The following is a 16,806-nucleotide window of genomic DNA, read 5'->3' as shown; positions in this document are numbered from 1 at the left end:
ACACCATCAGAATAACAAAAACTGTCAAGGTCACTACTCCACACATCTTCAGCCTGGTTCTTGTCAACCCCTGCTGGCTCTATTTTATCACCTCACCTTGCCTACTGAGTAGCAATGGCAGCTTTCACCCGAGCTCTATCTACTACACTTATTTCTAGAAAAACTATCAAGACTATAGTTAATTAATGAAAATAGGAACTTACACTTGGATTTGCATAACACAAAGATTTCTGTATCCTTTACAAAGAGAGATCCCTTAGCAGCCAGTCACTCAGACAGAGAAACATATGCATTAACTAGCTTGTGTTGGTAAAGCTCTTTGAAGATATAAAATGCTATAAAGTTCCAAATCTGAAAATGATGTGCTCTCACTCTGAGAAATTATGCCACTACTATATCTAAGCCTTCTGTAAAAAACATTCTGTGCAGACTCAACATGCAACTCAACATGTAACACCAGACAGAAAAATTTAAAACAATACTCCATTTAAATCAAACTGCTTAGGCCTCAAAACACTTAAGAGCATACGAACGGCCATACTGGGTCAGACCAAAGGCCATCTAGCCCAGTATCCTGTCTTCTGATGTGGCCAATGCCAGGTGCCCCAGAGGGAATGAACAGAACAGGTAATCATCAAGTGATCCAGTCCCTGTAGCTCATTCCCAGGTTCTCGCAAACAGAGGCGAGGGACAGCATCCCTGCCCATCCTGGCTAATTTGTGTGAAGCTCTAGCTGGACAGAAATTCAAATTCAATTTAAAATGCACAAAACCAGCATTTTTAAAAAAAATTAAATACAACTGCCTTAAATGTGCTGGATACATTAAAAAAAGTTTATCAAAATCTGTTTTGCATTTAAAAAATGAACTGATTTATTAAACAAAGGAAGAATTCCGCAGTTAGTGAACTGAATGATTGTTTCTGGTCAATTTGTCCTTCAAGGTCTTAGAATAAGTAGATCTCATCCTCTCACACCTAGTTTTTAAATATTGATTAAAAGAGGAAAACAAGCTTTTCAACTCCCAACTGGTTTCTTAACTTTGAATTAACAAGTCATTGAACTGAACTAGCTGAATAAACTGAAACCAAGAAAATATTTTCTCTGCACCTCTAAAAGCTGGTTCAACACTTCAACAAACTCTGGATCCAAGAGCTTAGCCAATGATTTCCACCAGTTCAACTGTGTAACTTTCTTTAAAACTTGTCATCAAACATGAACCACTTACATTTATTTTTGTATTTAAATGTCAATCGATTATAAGTAGTTTAGGCCCTAACACAGGGTGTCAGTTTCAAATTTATTTTTTTAACGAGTTAAACTAGTATTTAAAGAAAAAAATCCAATTTAAAATAAAAAGACAATTTTCTTTCTATTTTTATCCACCTTGCTTTGCAAGGACATTTAAATTGCCAGGAACTAGGCACCTCAGGGAAATTGGTGCACCAATACTAGCTCCTCCTTAACGCCGCTCCAGAACTCAATCACCAGATGGACAGAGTCCATCAGATCTAATTTCAGAGCAAGAGACCTATTGCACCTGAAATTGGATACCAAAAAAATACCCAAACATCTCTCCGCCATAATCCCCTGCTGGATGCCTGTATGGAGTCAATTGTGCGAGCAATGGCTCTGAAGCAGCATCCAGCCAAGTCTTCATGACACACGTAAATCCTTCACAGTCAAAACGTTGTATTAAACGCCAAAAACCAAAGGACTGATGTTCACCATCACCCTGAGCTCATGAGAGTTATGTGACAAAACCAGTGGATCAGATATAAATCCAAACTAATTTTTAATTTCTTAGAAACTTCTTAATCAAATTCTCATTCTTTGACCATAATCATATTTAAATTAAGTCTTTAAAAATGTAAGACTTAAACAGTAATACAAGTAACTGTTATTTTAAATGATTGTTCTGTAGATGGTATTCATACTATATGCACACATACACCACACTTTCCACTATGTCTCTCACTTTTATTGCGACAGTCCTCTAGTGCTGTCAAGCAAGTAAAAAAATTAATCGCACAATTAATCACACTGTTAAACAACAGAATACCATTTATTTAGATATTTTTAGATGCTTTCTACATTTTCAAATGTATTAATTTCAATAACACAGAACAACAAAGTGTACAGAGCTCAATTTATATTTATTACAAATATTTGCACTGTAAAAAAGAAATAGTGTATTTCAATTCACCTAATACAAGTACTGTAGTGCAATCTCTTTATAATGAACGTTGAACTTACAAATGTAGAACTATGTACAAAAAATAACTGCATTCAAAAATAAAACAATGTAAAACTTTAGAACCTACAAGTTCATTCAGTCCTATTTCAGCCTATTGCTCAGACAAACAAGTTTGGTTACAATTTGCAGGAGATAATGCTGCACACGTCTTGTTTACAATGTCACCTGAGAGTGAGAACAGGCGTTCACATGGCACTGTTGTAGCTGGTATCACAAGATATTTGTGTGCCAGATGTGCTAAAGATTCATATGTCCCTTCAGGCTTCAACCACCATTCCAGAAGATATGCATCCATGCTGATGATGGGTTCTGCTCAAGAACAATCCAAAGCAAAGCAGACCGACGCATGTTCATTTTCATCATCTGAGTCAGATGCCACCAGCAGAAGGCTGATTTTCTTTTTTGGTGGTTTGGGTTCTGTAGTTTCTGCATCAGAGTGTTGCTCTAAGACATCTGCATCAGAGTGTTGTTTAAGACATCTGAAAGCATTCTCCACACCTCAACCTTCTCAGATATTGGACGGCACTTCAGACTCTTAAACCAGGGCTGGAGTGCTGTATCTATCCTTAGAAATCTCACATTGGTATCTTCTTTGCGTTTTGTCTAACCTGCTGCGAAAGTATTCTTAAAACGAAAATATGCTGGGTCATCATCCGAAACTGCTATAACATGAAATATATGGCAGAATGTGGGTAAAACAGAACAGGAGACACACAATTCTCCCTCAAGGTGTTCAGTCACAACTTTAATTAACACATTATTTTTCTAATGAGCATCATCAGCATGGAAGCATGTCCTCTGGAATGGTGCCCAAAGCATGAAGGGACACATGAATGTTTAGCATAGCTGGCACGTAAATACCTTGCAACACCAGCTATAAAAGTGCCACGAGAACGCCTGTACTCACTTTCAGGTGACATTGTAAAAAAGAAGCAGTCAGCAATGCTGACCGTAAATGTAAACAAACTTGTTTTGTCTTCGCGATTGGCTGAACAAGAAGTACGACTGAGTGAACTTCTAGGCTCTAAAGTTTTTCATTATTTTGTTTTTGAGTGCAGCTATGTAACAAAAAAAGTACACGTTTAAGTTACACTTTCACGATAAAGAGATTGCACTACAGTAATTGTATGAGGTGAATTGAAAAATACAATTTCTTTTATCATTTTTACAGTGCAAATATTTGTAAAAAATAATATAAAGTGAGTACTGTACACTTTATATTCTGTGTTGTAACAGAAATAAATATATTTGAAAATGTAGAAAAACATCCAAAAATATTTAATATATTTCAATTGGTATTCAATTGTTTAACAGTGTGATTAATCATGATTTTTTTTATCACAGTTAATTTTTTTGAGTTAATCGTGTGAGTTAACTGCAATTAATCAATGTCCTATCATCAGTGGAATGAGAGTGGTTATGTTAATAAATCCAGCCCCAGGGAGGGGTTGCTGAATTTAAAAGTTTAGTTTTGGTAATTTGATCAAGAGAGCCCTGAAAAGTGGGGAAACTGAGGCAGGACCAGTGCAGCAGGATCTGATGCCAGAATGGGTGCTCAGGTGGCAGCCAGTTCATTTATATGTATGCTTGTGTGTACACACACGCTTTAAAAATAGTATCAAGAAATATATTTAGTAATCAGCCTTCCTTTTTGCTTAATCAAATTACATTTAAAAAACTCAGAAATATTTAGTTAAAATTCAGAATTTCAAAGGTGCATAAGAAATAAATACAATACTGTATTTATTAATCACACTGAAATTTAAGATTTGCTAGCTAGTTTGAGAAGACACGTTTAGCATTGATTGAACAGAAGTTGCCAGATAAAACAAACCACATGGAAGATATGTTGTGGGGTTGTTTTTTTTTAAAGCAATATGCAATTTCTCAGACCTTGAAAGCTTACATGAATTTCATAAACTTTCCTCATCGCTCAACCTTTTGGCTTGAAGGCAGCTCTGTATACCCTGCAGTTACTTTTAAATATCCCTCTTCTAAGTCTACAGCTGCTGGAACTGTGCTTCCTAGCATGGGTAGACAGATGCACTTTAGCTCTGCTCAAGCTACTGTGCTAAAAATAATTCAGCGTGGCCATGATGGCATGAGCAGTGGTTCAGGATAGCCACCTGAATACAATCCTGCCCAACCTCATGGGCTTTGTACTCAGGCTGCTAGCCCGAGCACAGTCCATGTCACCACAGCCACACTGCTATTTTTACTGCACTAGCTTGTGCATGTCTGCCTCTACCCACACTGGAAAGCGCCCTCCCAGCTGTTGTGTAGACATACCCAAGGACGTTAACTCAAGAGACTTCTGCCTCTACTGAGATTTAGGTTATGTCTACACTACATGTTATGTCAGCATAATTTATGTTGCTTGGGGGACGGTGACATAACCGTAAACTCTCTAGTTCAATGGTGCCCTTAAAAGTTTGAAATTTGGTAAATCATAGGAATTAAAGAAAAGACCTATTAGATCAATGAGTCTGTTCCCCTGTAACTTCAGGAGGAATTCTCTCAAATAGAAGATGCATCATTATTAGTTTGCAGTACAGGCCACAATGAGATAAACTTCACAAAAGTAAAAAAAGTCATAGTCCAGATTTTAAACTGGGTCTAGACTCATATTTACCAAGACACTGAAAAACTGAATTATGTAATCTCAGCAGGTTTCAGATTAACAGCCGTGTTAGTCTGTATTCGCAAAAAGAAAAGGAGTACTTGTGGCACCTTAGAGACTAACCAATTTATTTGAGCATAAGCTTTCGTGAGCTACACCTCACTTCACTACATCGGTGATCTTCCTGATAACACCATCCTGGCCACTATGGATGTAGAAGCCTTCTACACCAACATTCCACACAAAGATGGACTACAAGCCATCAAGAACACTATCCCCGATAATGTCACGCTAACCTGGTGGCTGAACTTTGTGACTTTGTCCTTACCCATAACTATTTTACATTTGGGAACAATGTATACCTTCAGATCAGCGGCACTGCTATGGGTACCTCCATGGCCCCACAGTATGCCAACATTTTTATGGCTGATTTAGAACAACGCTTCCTCAGCTCTCGTCCCCTAACGCCCCTACTCTACTTGCGCTATACTGATGACATCTTCATCATCTGGACCCATGGAAAAGAAGCCCTTGAGGAATTCCACCATGATTTCAACAATCTCCATCCCACCATCAAACTCAGCCTGGTCCAGTCCACACAAGACATCCACTTCCTGGACACTACAGTGCTAATAAACAATGGTCACATAAACACCACCCTATACCGGAAACCTCCTGACCGCTATTCCTACCTACATGCCTACAGCTTTCACCCTGATCACACCACACGATCCATCGTCTACAGCCAAGCTCTGCGATACAACCGCATTTGCTCCAACCCCTCAGACAGAGACAAACACCTACAAGATCTCTATCAAGCATTCTTACAACTACAATACCCACCTGCGGAAGTGAAGAAACAGATTGATAGAGCCAGAAGAGTTCCCAGAAGTCACCTACTACAGGACAGGCCTAACAAAGAAAATAACAGAACGCCACTAGCCGTCACCTTCAGCCCCCAACTAAAACCCCTCCAACGCATTACTAAGGATCTACAACCTATCCTGAAGGATGACCCAATACTCTCACAAATCTTGGGAGACAGGCCAGTCCTTGCCTACAGACAGCCCCCCAACCTGAAGCAAATACTCACCAGCAACCACATACCACACAACAGAACCACTAACCCAGGAACTTATCCTTGCAACAAAGCCCGTTGCCAACTGTGCCCACATATCTATTCAGGGGACACCATCACAGGGCCTAATAACATCAGCCACACTATCAGAGACTCGTTCACCTGCACATCCACCAATGTGATATATGCCATCATGTGCCAGCAATGCCCCTCTGCCATGTACATTGGTCAAACTGGACAGTCTCTACGTAAAAGAATAAATGGACACAAATCAGATGTCAAGAATTATAACATTCATAAACCAGTTGGAGAACACTTCAATCTCTGGTCACGCGATTACAGACATGAAAGTTGCTATATTACAACAAAAAAACTTCAAATCCAGACTCCAGCAAGAAACTGTTGAATTGGAATTCATTTGCAAATTGGATGCAATTAACTTAGGCTTAAATAGAGACTGGGAGTGGCTAAGTCATTATGCAAGTATGCATCGGATGAAGTGAGCTGTAGCTCACGAAAGCTTATGCTCAAATAAATTGGTTAGTCTCTAAGGTGCCACAAGTACTCCTTTTCTTTTTGCGTAATCTCAGCAGTGAGTTCAGTCCCTCAAATGACTTAATTTTGGAACAGCAATAAAATAGACTCACTTTCAAGTACATTTGAGAGGGAGCCTCCGACATTACATCAAAAGTGAGAGCTGGCATATTTTAAGAGTGAAAAGTAGTGGTAAAAATCAGTGCACATCAAGGAAGGACATTCTCATCAAGAGTTCCAACCAACCTGTTATTTTGAAAGCAGCAAAGCTAACAATTGCATAAAAAACAATATTCATGACATCAGAATTGCATCAGTAGACAGTTGCTAACTTTCCTTCTTCATGGAGAGAAATGTATGAGACTACAAAATGGTGGCTAACCTAGTTGTTCGCAGAAATATGAGCATTAATGCCATCTTTAAAATCATGATATTAAGGGCTACAAGCATTCAAATCCACAGAATACCTTCAGACAAAGAATATGATATAATTTGAGGAGAAATCCTCCCCTATTTGGTCTCTACAGCCACAAATGTGAATAAAAGATGTCCCTGCCTCAATGAGTGTAGAAATGATGTCAAACGACAGGTAACAGAGTTGGCTAGGCAACAGGGATGGGAAGACAAGTGCTAAGAGATATTATGCAGTTGCTGTTATTGATAACTGCATCATGAGTATTAACATGATTTTTAAAAGTGTACGTCATCTTCCTACAACATGCACGTGCATGGATGTGCATACCGCAGCTTACAGATGAAGTTACTAAAAGGGTTTGTATGCCTTTGAGAAGCATATTTTGTGGATAGACTTGAAAATGGCATGCGTAGAAGCATGGTAGGCAGGATCAGAAAAGGGGCTGCAGGGAAGAAGACACAGAAGTGCAAGTGAGAAGAGTGTGGTCAGCTCTACAGTTTGGGTGAAGCAGAAATTAAAAGACAAAGGCAAACAGTAGACAAGGTACATACTAAACTGGGTAGGGTCTTGAAGCCTCAGATAAGGAGCTTAAATCTGATATGGAAGATGATGAAATGACCAAAATGTGCTAAGAAGCTACAGCATTTGCACAATGGCACTGTAAAGAGAGGAGCAGGAGCCATAGCTAACTCTTTCCAAAATCCACAGCGAAGAACCATAGAGCAAACAGGACAGAACCTTAAACTCTCAGACCAGCAAAATGTTACATTTCCCTGGATGGATCTCACCAACTCAGGCCTATTGAAGTGAGGTGCAGAAATTAAACCATTGTTTATATAATAAAAAACAAAAGGCACAATTTTAGACCCCGACAAGTTGCATGTTACCCCAGAGGAATAGATTCATTTTCTGAGATGTAATTCCCCTTATCTACTTCGATTTTATTTAGTACATTCAAATGTAAATCCTAAGTCAGACACTATGAAAGGTTAACAAGGACACTGGCAAGCGTGAATCATTTAAGACTGCTGCTGCAAGATGCATCGAAAGCACCTTGAGTGAGCAATTCTGACCCAACATGCCTTGGGGGATAAATAGTTTAACAGCAGTTTTTGTACCGTTCATTAGAGGATCTCAAAGTGCTTTAGACACTAGTGAATTAAGCCTGAGCTAGGTGTTATGGCCATCATTTTACAGATAGAAGAATTGAGGCAGAGTGATTAAACTGACTTGCCCAAGATAATTCAAGTCTTCAGAAGAGGCAGAAATAGAACTCCAGTCTCCTGAATTCCTGTCCTTGGTTTAAGTCCATCATTCCTACCTTTATCTATAAGTGATTGGTAGTAAACCTATAGACCTTAGATGCAGGAAGTGTTATTAGATATTGGACACTAGTACCACTACTAGACTATCAGTAAATAAATGTAACAGCACTAGGGGTAAGGACTCATAACAAGGAATCTTTACTCTTTACAAAAAAATCCAAACCAAAGTAAATGAACTACCAAGGTACATACTACACTTCTTGTTGCTTTCATCACTTCTTGTTCACCCTCTAATTTGTATGCAGCCTCAACTATTGAAAGTGCTCTAAAATCCAAACAGTTAATCAGATTGCTCTGAAATTACGTGTGCCTCATGGAGGCATGGGATAGTGTTAGTGATCCAAATTTGAGATACTTTGACTGAGGGGTTCCCAAGTTGCAGGGCCCACCCTAAAAAACACTGGTTTTCTTCTGCCACCTTGTAATGTTAAACAGAGGTATAATGTATCTTCCCCCCCTTTTTGTTCTTTAATAGTGTTAGATGGAATCCTGTAGGTGAGAGCGAATGGGTTGTAAAAAGGAGGTGAAGAGCTTGTATATTTCAGCAACTGTTGTATTGTTAGAGTTAAGGTATATGTGTTAAGAAGGCATATTGGGCATTACTGAAGAACAGCAAACTTAAGGTAAGTTATTTTAAAGTAACTCATTACAGGTGTTCCTTGATCTTCCTCTGGAGCATCTGTAGGAAACAGAAAGAAAAGGAGTACTTGTGGCACCTTAGAGACTAACCAATTTATTTGAGCATGAGCTTTCGTGAGCTACAGCTCACTTCATCAGATGCATGCCGTGGAAACTGCAGCAGACTTTATATATACACAGAGAATATGAAAAAATACCTCCTCCCACCCCACTGTCCTGCTGGTAATAGCTTATCTAAAGTGATCATCAGGTGGGCCATTTCCAGCACAAATCCAGGTTTTCTCACCCTCCACCCCCCCACACAAATTCACTCTCCTGCTGGTGATAGCCCATCCAAAGTGACAACTCTTTACACAATGTGCATGATAATCAAGTTGGGCCATTTCCTGCACAAATCCAGGTTCTCTCACCCCCTCCCAAAAACCACACACACAAACTCACTATCCTGCTGGTAATAGCTCATCCAAAGTGACCATTCTCCCTACAATGTGCATAATTAAGATGGGCCATTTCCAGCACAAATCCAGGTTTTCTGAGCTATTACCAGCAGGATAGTGAGTTTGTGTGTGTGGTTACATAGGATTTCACAAGCTGTCAGCCTCAACCCCAAACCCCGCTTTGCCTCCAGCATTTATAATGGAATTAAATATATAAAAAAGTGGTTTTAATTTATAAGAGGGGTTGCACTGAGGCTTGCTGTGTAAAAGGGGTCACTAGTACAAAAGTTTGAGAACCACTGTCATAACAGGTGAACCAGAGGTCTTACCTGGTATGGCAAATCCTGTGCTCCTATTTTCAGCTGCTTGCACATCATTTATTGCCCTTCACTGCATCAGAGAAAAGGGCTGGGAAAGGAGGAATGTGGAAGAGCTGAGCATCCATGTCTCTGGGTTAAAACACTGCTGTACTCTTCCCCCTCACCCCCATATGCTCTGTTTCAGAAAACCAAGAAATATCCACTACTTAGTTAAAAAAATTAAAACACAACCAGCCCCAAAGATCTTGTCATTTAGTTTATTTGGAGGCTTGGCTAATTTAATTTTTTCCTTCCTTGTCGTAGTCCACATAGCTTAATACCCATTATCAGGCAAGGGGGAGGCAGCAGCAGCTCCTACTAAACACAGAAGAGGCTCCTGCCATTTCAAACTCAAGTATTATGTTATGCCTGCTAATTTTTTTCTGAAAACCAGACATTTTGCTGCAACTGTATTACAGTCATCAAAACCTGGAGCTGCCAGCGGGACTCCCGGCCACCAGTGGCCCAGGGCTGTCAGCCAGGGCTCATGCTGTCAGCACCATGCACGGCAGGGCTCCCACTGGCAACCCCCAGGCTGACAGAACTGTGGTGGAAGCCTAATGCTGCAGAATCTGCAATATCGTGAATTAAGTAGCGTCTTACTCATTGTCAATTTAAATTGAATTTATACAGCTTCTAGTGCAAGGCATGGGGGGGAATCCAGATCTTGGCCTTTTGGCCCTACCATAACACAAACAGGGAGCCAATTTCAGGAATACTTTAGAATTCAAATTGCCTCAGATCTGCACCACAGAAGATCAAAGAGAAATTTTACTGAATAGAGAGCCTGGTATTTTTGAGTATCTGCATCACTGTCCCAGTTGTGAAAGGTGCTGTACAAACAAAGACAGACTGTTCCTATCCCAACAAGTTCACAATCTAGGAAGAAGAGAAACATACAAAGAATAGGAAAGGGAGAAAATCAAATAATATACAAATTTATATACACTGCGGTTTTTTGAAGATATTTTTAGTTTCTTAAATAAGTAATTATGAACTTTCATCCCATTTGCTAGCTATTAAACATTGCCTGATTTCTTGGAGTACATGTGGCAGAAATGGTACTGGAATAAGTCATTTATACAACAGCTGTAACTTTAGTTGAATTTGACTGGAAAAACAACAAAAGCCTTCCGCCCTCAAAAAATAAAATGAAGTAAAATAAAACACCAACCTACACAACTCATCAGGTAGGTTTTTCCACCCTATCAACTCCATTTCCCTTCCTCAGCCCTCTAATGTCTGTATTTCTAACTAATAAATGGTAATCTGTGTTCTCTGAAAATTTCTGGAGTTTATCAAATCCACCATGCTATGCTAGCTTTCAACCATAGGTGCACCCAAAAACACTAACCAGAAGCCACCAGCATTTTTACAACATTTAACGTTGCAGAACCCAGTTAAAATGTTTGAATCCACTCCTGTTTTCCAGTTCTATTCTTAAAAAAAGGATAACGTTCAGAATAAAACAGCTACTCAGTAGAAATCAATAATCAGGAAGTGTTGTATTTCAGTTCCTAAGTATCAGAATAGCAGCCGTGTTAGTCTGTAGCCGCAAAAAGAAGAGGAGGACTTGTGGCACCTTAGAGACTAACCAATTTATTTCAGCATAAGCTTTTGTGAGCTACAAGTAGTACTTAACGGTCATATCTGGCATTAAAAACTATTGGGTTGTTCTCATTTTAAAGTGTTTAGCAACCATTCCATAGAAGAACTGCCTGTCAGAATGGTCACATTAAAACAAAATTATCACATGTGTATGTTTTTGGTTTGCTGAGGTTTAAAAAACCTTAAAACTACTAAAACATTTTCACGAAATTAAGAGTCAGTATGAAACTGGCTTGATAGTATCCCCCTACAGCATTTGAATTGCAAACATCAACCTCATGCTAGTGCAAAATAACTAAAAAGTGATATGGACTAGAAACTGCCTACAGACAAAAGTGAAACTGTTTGATTTTCATCGTCCTTGCTATGTGAAATGCAAGAAGTAAACAACCAGCTTAAATTATGAGAAAAATTCAAATGTTTAAGTTTTCACTTTTAATATTGAAGAGTGTTATTTGTAATAAAGATAAAGATTTTTTTAAGTGTGATTTCTAACCTGATGTTTGATATTTTTAAAGATTCTGCAATATCTTTTTCTTCTTTTCACATTCTGGGTATCTTTTGGAATATGATGATACGGAGCTTCTATAAGAAATACTCAATGTCTTTTTAAGGGTCAAAGTTTTCCTAAGTTTGAGACAAGAGATATTCTGACTGGAGAGTTACACATTTACAAGATTTGAATATTCAGTTTTGAGAGCAAAATATTAACCTATTTACAGCAAATAATACACTGTGAAATATTATCTGATAATTTTAATGTTTAAAGACTAACTGCCAAGAGCTCTTAATGAAAATAAACAATGTACTTTTATAAATATTTGGAGGACATAGAATGTTTGCAGTTATTGGAAAAAGGTGTTTCCATGATTCTAAAGGAATGTGAAAGGAGTTAGAACATCCTATATCTCCAAACTGTATACTACACTATACCAAATATAGTGCTGCAATGCAAAGCAGCAACTGGAAAACTAGGAAAAAGGTATTGAGTTTTTTATGTTGTTTTCGCAACGATATAAAATATGTTTTATTCGTTTTGCCGAGATGCACAATTGCTAGAGATAGTCACAAAGAACAAAAAAAGCTTCAAATCGAATAGAAGCTGTCCAACCCCAGTCCATTACTAGTTCCAGAAGCGTAATTTCTGCATAGTATCCAAAAACACTGTTGCCTCAACAAATCTCTTAGCGTGGTAGAAATTGCAATACCAAGAAAGTCAACTGTTCGGGTATTAGTCATCAGATGTTGGAAATATAATGGTTTACCACAGAAAGAGGTTTTAATACTATTTGACAAATACGTTGAAACAGACTTATTACAACTACCTTAAACACTTATAGTATATATTAAAAATGTTATATTACTGCTTATAAGAATCTTTTATTCTGAAATAGTGTATATTTCAGATACAGTTAGTTTACAGACTGATACAATCAACCACACATGTTCAGTACTTTTAAAGATACCTAGGGCTTAATAAAGCTCACAGCTTTTAAAAAGAAGTACTATGCTGTTTTATTCGCAATTCTTTGTGTGCATTTTATCTTTTCCAAAAAGTCTGAAGAAAGAATAACAATCCAAAGCCATGTTCTACCAAGATTAGATTTAAAATACATGTAAGATAAATCCTTAAATGAAAGCAAACTTATTTTAAAAAACACACCAGTTTTCCTAGCTCTTCACATTTTCACTCTTTAGATGACCGATACCATTTACAACCATGTAAATTAGAGAAAATAGTTTCTGTATTGTTGTATATTTGCCAGACACCTCACAATATAGAAAGTGATACTGGCCCCAATTCTGCAACTTCAGTGGGACTATTCACAAAGCATAAAGGAGTACTTGTGGCACCTTAGAGACTAACAAATTTATCTGAGCATAAGCTTTCGTCCGATGAAGTGAGCTGTAGCTCACAAAAGCTTATGCTCAAATAAATTGGTTAGTTTCTAATGTGCCACAAGTACTCCTTTTCTTTTTGCGGATACAGACTAACATGGCTGCTACTCCAATACTTAGGAACTGAAATACAACACTTCCTGATTATTGATTTCTACCGAGTAGCTGTTTTATTCTGAACGTTATCTTTTTTTTAAGAATAGAACTGGAAAACAAGAGTGGAGGATCAGAGTCATAATCCTGGCTGCAAAAAGTTTAAAAGCTGTACCCATAGTCCTGCACCTGGATCCATGAGGGGACAAGACTTCAACCCCACAGATCAAATGCAGAATCTGGGCTTAATTTCAGACATGAAGCAAAGGGTAGAGAGATAACAAAGACGTAAGAAGGGATACGGAGAAGGATGGACGGGGCAAGCAACATCAATATGATTAAAGTTATTCATTAAACCATGTTAGGTTTAATACTTAATAAACTGCTTCTACAAAATGATTCACACAAGTGCACCTTGATCTCAATGAGGCTCCATGCAGTCACAGCACAGAGCCCCAAGGTGGTTCAGATTTGCTGGATCAAGAACTTTATTGTTTAGTATCCTGTACACCGAGAACACTGTACAAGCAACAAAAGGGTGAAAGAATGCAAATTAAGCGACACCATAGTGCAAGTTTACTTTTAAATTAAGTGAATATTGTAGTTAAACATATTAGTCCCATTGATGAAAAATATGAAGCCCCAAACACTCTGCCTTCTGTTGAACTTTTTATTTCAACTCATTTACTATAGCACTGCCATTATCCTGTTCACACTGCCAAAAACGCAGCTACAAGCTGACTCTGCAAGCCTTTGACATTGGTGTTAAGGCCCACAGGACATATTCTGCTTTCAGAACATTTAAATAAGAAACACTGCAACTAGTTAAAGCATAAAGCTACACAGTTATGGAGCCACATAGTCTTTCAGTTAGGAGAGAACAGAAGAAGCTAAAAAAGGACTAAAGCAAAGAAAATTATGTAGTCCAATATTGCAAAGTTAGGAAAACAGAAAGGAGGCAAGCATCGGCTATGTACAAAGTATTGTACTATAAAATGAGTCCCCTGGGATTGGAAGAAAAAATGGGTATTGTTACAATTGTGTAACTGTGCATTTCTGACTATATCCTGACTTCAGGTCTGTATCAGATTTAAAAGCAAAAATCCTGGGAAGCTTAAGAGAACCCTTCATGGCAACTACTCCAATTGCTCTGGTACTAGGTGGCTAAAGGGCATCCTCATCGATGCACAATTCCCCTTCTTCACCCTTTGCTTAATAATCGACTAGTGTGAGCGCGAAAGCAACGAGCCTCTCTTCTCCTTCCTCTCCGATCAAACGCCCGGCTCCGCAGCGAGCACCACACAAAAAAGAAATCTCAACCACTTCCCCGGGCCCCCAAGCTGGATGAGAAAACCGCAGATTTAAACCCATCGGCCCTGCGGAAGGGGCCGCCCCGCTCTAGCCGCGGCCCCCCCCCCCCATTTCCCTTTGTTTACTCTGCGGGCTAGTCACCCCCATGTGAACGCGCCAGCACCGAGCCCCGTCCCACCACATCCGGTGGGGCGACGAATCCCACCTCGCCGCCGCGCACGAACGGCCGCGGCTCGCAGGAGGGGGCGGGCGCGGTCTGCCCCTCTCCCCACGAAGGAGGGGGGCCGGCGGGGGGGGGGGCGGCTAGGCAGGGATCTGAAAGGCAACCTCGCCTCCTCGTGCCCACCCGCAACTGGGGGGGAGGGGGCCCCACCCGCTCGACGACGCCCCTCCCCTCAGAAAAGGCCATTAACTGCCCCCTCAGGCCGCCCCCACCCAGCCCGCGTGCCCAGAGCTAGAGGCCCCCCCGCAGACCCGCGGGGAAGGGGAGCCAGCCGCCGTCGGGCTTCTCCCCCTCCAGAGGGGCGGGGGTGCCTCACCTCCCCGGGGGGCGGGGAAAGGAGGCGGACACGGCGGCGCCTGTCGCCAGGGGAGACACCCCCTTCCCCATTACATAAGTTGGGGCCATTCTGCCTCACTTTCCCTGCCTGCCTGCCTGCCTGCCCCCCCCCCGCCGCCGCCGCCGCCGCCGCCGCCGCCGCGCCCGGGCCAGCCCCGGCCGCTGGCACTCACCGGCCTGAGCTGAGCGGGTCTCCGCCCGGCGGAGCGCGAGCTCTCGTAGGGAGACGCCGCGAAGTTGAATCGCCTCCGTCCGCCGCTTCTGCCGAGGGCCCCGACCGGCTCCCGTCCCTCCCCGCTGCGTGTGTCTGTCCCGGCCACTCCAGGCCGCTCCCCCTCCCTCCCGGCGCGCTGCACCATGGGATACGCCGCTGCCCCCTCTCCGTGCCAGCCTGCCTCGCTCCCCGCACGGCTGGCTGCGAGGGGAAGGGACCGGTGTGTGCCCGCCCGGCCTCGGGGGCGGAGTGTCCCCTCTGACCCACACGGGGACAGCCCCCCCACGCGGGGACCAGCCTCAGGGGGCCTAGCCCCCCCCAGCCTCGGGGCCACCCCCTCAGATCCGCAGGGGGCCTAGCCCCCCCCCAGCCTCAGGGGGCCACCCCCCTCAGATCCGCAGGGGGCCTAGCCCCCCCCCCAGCCTCGGGGCCACCCCCTCAGATCCGCAGGGGGCCTAGCCCCCCCCCAGCCTCAGGGGGCCACCCCCCTCAGATCCGCAGGGGGCCTAGCCCCCCCCCCAGCCTCGGGGCCACCCCCTCAGATCCGCAGGGGGCCTAGCCCCCCCCCCAGCCTCGGGGCCACCCCCCTCAGATCCGCAGGGGGCCCAGCCCCCCCCCCCAGCCTCAGTTGGCCACCCCCCTCAGATCCGCAGGGGGCCCAGCCCCCCCCCAGCCTCAGGGGGCCCCGCCCCCCCAGCCTCAGGGGGGCCACACTCCTCAGATCCGCAGGGGGCCCAGCCCCCCCCCAGCCTCAGGGGGGCCACACTCCTCAGATCCGCAGGGGGCCCAGCCCCCCCCAGCCTCAGGGGGGCCACACTCCTCAGATCCGCAGGGGGCCCAGCCCCCCCCAGCCTCAGGGGGGCCACACTCCTCAGATCCGCAGGGGGCCCAGCCCTCCCAGCTTCAGCAGGCCACACTCCTCAGATCCTCCTCATGGCCAGTCCTTCCAGCCTCAGGTGAACTGCCTTCTCAGATACCCCACGGGTCTGGGGATCAAACCAGGCAACCCCATTCTTAACCAAAAAGGGGTCTGGCCCAGGCTCAGAGAGCAAACCACTGCCAGCACCAACCCTCAGGTAGACCATTCCCATTCCTAGCTCATTTGCTGAAGGGGAGTAGGCAGCCAACCTCCTCTCCCTCCCTCTCAAACTTCATTTGGAGCAACCAGTCTTCCCTCCCTCACTGAGAGGGAATCAGGGCTGGTAGAAGATGGAATTTATTAGGAGAAAAGGGAAATTTAACCCATTGTTCCCCAGACTCTGTCCTCCCCAAGTAAATCTCAACTGCAGGGAGTGTATTCCATCTCCACACATTCACAGCCTTTTCTCTCTTTCTGTTGGTCTGAGGGTTTCTGTAGTGGTCACTTAAATGTAGTACACACCACACATTTAACTCACTTTGCAGCTTTCCTGAGATTTCTTTCACCCCTGCACATCTCCAAGGTGGCACTCTTTACCTCT

The 16,806-nt window shown here is 42.5% G+C and overlaps 1 protein-coding gene across 4 annotated transcripts in view; it reads right to left on the bottom strand.

Moving 5' to 3' along the window:
- The window catches only part of PTK2 (protein tyrosine kinase 2), a 377,029-nt gene extending 361,563 nt beyond the window's left edge, over nucleotides 1–15,466 (bottom strand). For 2 of the 4 annotated variants that reach the window (XM_073330030.1, XM_073330031.1), the window contains exon 1: nucleotides 15,306–15,394. The gene's annotated coding sequence lies outside the window, so the exon portion shown is untranslated. Of the gene's footprint in view, nucleotides 1–15,305 lie in introns of all 4 variants that reach the window. The other 2 variants (XM_073330034.1, XM_073330032.1) reach the window with 2 other exon arrangements.
- Nucleotides 15,467–16,806: the final 1,340 nt, after the last annotated feature.

The sequence above is a fragment of the Lepidochelys kempii genome, chromosome 2, assembly GCF_965140265.1.
Source record: "Lepidochelys kempii isolate rLepKem1 chromosome 2, rLepKem1.hap2, whole genome shotgun sequence".
Lineage (NCBI taxonomy): Eukaryota > Metazoa > Chordata > Testudines > Cheloniidae > Lepidochelys > Lepidochelys kempii.
Note: the sequence above shows the minus strand (reverse complement) of the source record. Positions and strands in the feature narration are given on the sequence as shown.